Source organism: Halyomorpha halys, unplaced genomic scaffold (assembly GCF_000696795.3).
Source record: "Halyomorpha halys isolate HHAL.00 unplaced genomic scaffold, Hhal_1.1 Scaffold360.1, whole genome shotgun sequence".
Classification (NCBI taxonomy): Eukaryota; Metazoa; Arthropoda; class Insecta; order Hemiptera; family Pentatomidae; genus Halyomorpha; species Halyomorpha halys.
Genome location: NW_027110685.1, coordinates 530,734 through 535,550, shown reverse-complemented (window position 1 = coordinate 535,550; position 4,817 = coordinate 530,734). Strand labels below are relative to the sequence as shown.

Sequence of the window (4,817 nt, the reverse complement as noted above, 5' to 3'; positions counted from 1 at the left end):
GATTTTGGATTGAAAGGATTGGATACGTTTGATGTTCGACGGTTTAGCTGTTCCCCAAAGTTCAAGTCCGTAGGTCCAGATAGGTCGGAGTATAGTCTTATAAATTAGTAGTTTGTTTTCTAGTGAAAGATGAGAGGTCCGGCTGAGCAGTCGGTATAGTTGGCTGAATCGTCAGTTGAGTTCTTGTCTTTTGAGTCTAGTCTAGTATGTTGGTTCCAGGTGTTTTTTCAAACTAGACAGAAAAAAATGTATAGTTTTTTCTCCATTGTAGTATCCCTATAGAAGGGGCGTATATTTTATATGCACATAACTTGTGCATACACCAAGCAAAAAGAACACTATATGCATTACATTGATTGGTTTAGTATTAATAAATAAGTACAAAATATTGGTAAGTAAATAGGTAAGAAAACAAAATATGTAGGTAAGTAAGTGAAAAAAAAATATGAAGCAAAAAGCAAAATAAATAAAATGAAACATGCTAATGAAAAAAAAAATTACAATAAAATATAAATTGCTTCTGTATCTACCAAGATATAGTAAAGAACATTTTTCGATTTTAAAAACTATATGATTTATAAAAAATATTCTGTTTGTATATTCAAATATAAATGCACCGAAAATATTACACATTTGATCAATAACGTAATTAATTAGCTTAAGATTTTAAATTATAACTCAGAGGGATAGTAGAATTAAAAAAATAAAGAAATAAAATGTTATTAACTTATATTAAAGAGTTAGTACAAGATTGAAAAAAATCAAGATTCAATTTTTACATGTATTCATCTACGATGAACTTAGGGTGGTAAAATATCGGTTCTTTGGTATGCTGATGATTTGATATTATTGGATGAGGACTAGAAAACTATAGAACTAAATACAACGGCGTTAATAAACTCCAGTAAGGAACTAGGTCTTGTAATCTATAAGGATATAACAAAATATATGGTTAGATCTACTGAGAAACGCGAGCAATATCGGTGATATTGATATAGAAGGAAATACGTTTGAACAGGTAGATAGGTTTAAGTATTTAGGTTCCATGGTAACTAGAAAAATCGAAATTGATGAGTTGGCATTAAAAGAAGGAAATGCATGTTATTTCTCAATTTCGAAACTGTTTAGCTCGCGCCTTCTATCCAAAAATTTAAAAATTATAATTTTCTAAACTACTATCCTTTCCACTGTTCTGTATGGGTGCAAGACATGGCCTCTAAGGGATGAACAGCGCCTTAAGGTTTTCGAAAATAATGTATTACGTAAAATATTTGGACCAAAAAAGGATGACTTATAATGACGGGAGAATTTAGAAGACTACACAGCGCTGAATTAAGGAAACTACACCTGGTAAATATAATTCAAGTAATAATAAGCACTGTACCGACGGGAAAACTTCCGAAGGGTAGACCGAAACGTAGAGGTCGCGTTAAAACTGATTTATTAGAAATGGGTTTGGAGGGGCATTACTGGAAGGACGTATTTAGCGAGTGATTGGTTGTAACTGCATCTTCGGGTTCGCTAGGCGCTCATTATTATTATTAAATATGGAAACAGTTTGTACAATATTATTAATATTCTGGTTGAGTAACAGTTCATTGTGTTGTGTAACGCCCTAGATATAAGATAATAAGATTTCAGAATAATTTATCCAGAAATATTTGCTTTGATATAAGGTTTGTTGAATCATTCTACCATCAAACTGTTGGTTGTATGGTTTTTCAATTCTAAATCAGGAGTTCTGTTTCTTAGCTACATAGCGAAATAATAAAGGGTAAGAAGACGATTTTCACAGGTAGCAGAGCGATGATATGTGTAACTGAGTCGTCCCAGGTAGCGGATACCTGCCTTTCTGATTTTTACCAAGTTTTGGGAACCTGTCATCATCCATCAACCAAACTCCTTCCTAGCTTTTCTTCGTGGACCAAGTCTATCCGGGTGGCGGAGTGGGCCGCATAGTCTTCGCTGGACAGATAGCAAAGCAATCGTTCAAACGTGCTTAAGTCAACAAAACGTTTTCTACAAAAGGTTTATACAAAGCTATATTTTAATACTTTTCTACTCACAACTGTAGTTCCATGAAAATAACATTAATAATAGGAGTATTCTTGATGTAATGTTAAATTGAAAAAGTTTTAACATGTTAAATGTTATATATATAGAACAATAATATTATAACCTAAAAAAAAAAAAACTTTGAGGATACTAAACAACTTTTCCATACCCCCAACTCTAAGTTGAATTAATCCTCGCACATTTAATAACAAATATATCTATATTATTCACTGTGACAGTACTTATTGTATAAGAGCCTGGGTGAAAAGAAGACAGTAATTTCACCCCAATTTTTTATTACTTTAATAAAAATTATGAATAAATACTAATAAAAATTGACGAGTCTGCCAAGTATCAATAGGGGGAATAAAAAACGACGGCTGTTTCAAAACATTAAAAAAAATAATTTTGCATTCGGAGTTCAATATCAATAAAGCTGCCAAAAATATTAGAAAATCTAAGAGAACATCATTCAAAGTATAGTAAATTTTCTAAAACATGAGCACTAATAAAGCTATTTACTCTCAATAGTTCCCGAGATATAGCTATTTAAATTGCAACATTTCATAAAAAATGTACTAAAAAAAAATTAACTAGTGAATTTGTATTGAGAAATCTATATCTTAAAAAATATTCGATGTACAGATGTCTATTAGCACTCGAATTAAAGTTAGTTGAATGTACTATACAGTAGTTTATGACGTTTATCTTGGTAGAAGTAATATTTTACATGAAATTTGCTAAAATAAATTGATTTATAGTTGTTCGGACAAATTTTCATTTGCCAAATTTATATTCATATGTGAATATCATAAAAATCACTACCCCTACGAAGATAAGAGTCATAAACTACTTTGTAGTAAGTTAAATTTCCTTTATTTTGAGTGTTGGCAGACATATGTTCGTCATGTGGATCTAGAGATATATTTTTTTAAAAAATCCAACATTTTATACGAACAACTAGAAATTAACATTTTGTGAGTTTATTTTGTCAAATGTCATAAAAACTACTACTCCTACAAAGATAAACATAATTAACTATTTTGCAGTAAATCTAACTAGCTTTAATCTGAGCGCTAGCAGACATCTGTACGTCCAAGGATTTCTGAAATGAAGTTTATGACGTTTATCTTCGTGGAGTAGTAGTTTTTATGATATTCAACAAAACAATGATTTCTAGTAGTTCGGACAAAAATATAAGAATTAGGTATGTAAAATATGATAAGGTACTAAAAATTTATTTTTCCAATGAAGTAATGTTATTTGGAGTTCTATCAATGGTTAGATTCTCCACATGTTTATATCATGACATTATATCACCTATTGAAAATTTACTTGTTGTATATATTTTTATGCAGTTTTAAATAACAATAAATAAATTATTAAGTATAGTTATAAGTATTGATAATAGTTTTATAAGTTAGGTTAAGTAACTTTAAAAAACGCAAACCAAAGATATCAAATAGGTACATGTTTCTTTTTATACAGTGATTTATCATTTATGATTATATGTTTAAACTTTTGTATTAGCAAATGGCATCTACAAGGACAATTTTAACTAACTAAATATTGACAGCAACATGGATTTCAATCGATATAGTTGTATAAATAGGCTGTATTAATATTTGTAGGAATATATAATTAATATTGTCCTGGACAAAAATTGTTTTCATCTTACATCTGTATTGACTAAAGAATAACTAAGGTTAGTATTAAATTTGTTAATTTTACAGTTTGCATGTATTTTTCATACAATGATGGTGCTTGAATAATGAAAATAAAACTGCGACGTAAAATATCTGTTCCAAGTAGAGACGATCTACGTTTAACTGTAATTAGTTACATCGAAGATTAAACTTAGATGGTGCCCCTTTGTCTCATAGAAGGATAGGTGAAAGTTCATATTGTGGAACAATTTATAAATTTTTCAAATTTTATGTATTTATTACTTATCAAATAAATACAAAACAATATGGCGTAAAATTTATTATACGATAATCAATAATTTTTTTTTGGTTGACATATTCTATAAATGTTATCGTAGACATGAGTTACTTTTTGGCAACCCTACTAGTATTGTGACAGGGTGAGAAATTACTTTTTTCGAGCTAGAAAACAAATAAAAATGCCGCTACAATTATATTTAGAGAGGTTGAATATGTAAAAGCAGTGCAAAATAAATGCTGGAAATTAAAGTATATTTGCTATTTTAATTTTTAAACTCCTTACTCATCCTAACCCATTGATTCTTAATCTCTCCTACTTAACAATCCCCGATAATCCTCCAAGGCGTCTGAAAAGAAGATGGCCACTGGACCTTCTAATTTAAATTAATGTTTGAAGTACCATCATTGGGTGGTTCCTTCCCAAGATTATCATGTTTTTTTTAAACATTCCTCATATTTACTTGTTGTATTTTTTTTACAGTAGTAAATTACACTAAATAAATAAATATTAAAAAAAAAAATAATAATAATTTTAAATTTTGTTTATTCCTTTTTTTTTATTTAATTTAAATAATTTAAGAAAGTAGCACTAGCTTGCAACAGCCCTGGCGTAAGCTTGCGGGACACACTTTGGGAACCATTGATTTAGTAGAGAGATCGCAATAGAGAAGAAAAACCTCTGTCGAAATTAATATCTTTGAAGGATGTTTATTTTAAAATAAAATTCTTTTATTGGTTAGATGTCCAAACCAACTGATTATTTTATTTTTTAATATAAGTATGGACTATACTTTAAACAATCAAAATAAATATATA

The 4,817-nt window shown here is 29.3% G+C and overlaps 1 protein-coding gene across 2 annotated transcripts in view; it reads right to left on the bottom strand.

Moving 5' to 3' along the window:
• The window catches only part of Awh (Arrowhead), a 153,921-nt gene that overhangs the window by 73,439 nt on the left and 75,665 nt on the right, over nt 1-4,817 (bottom strand). The gene's annotated exons all lie outside the window — the stretch shown is intronic.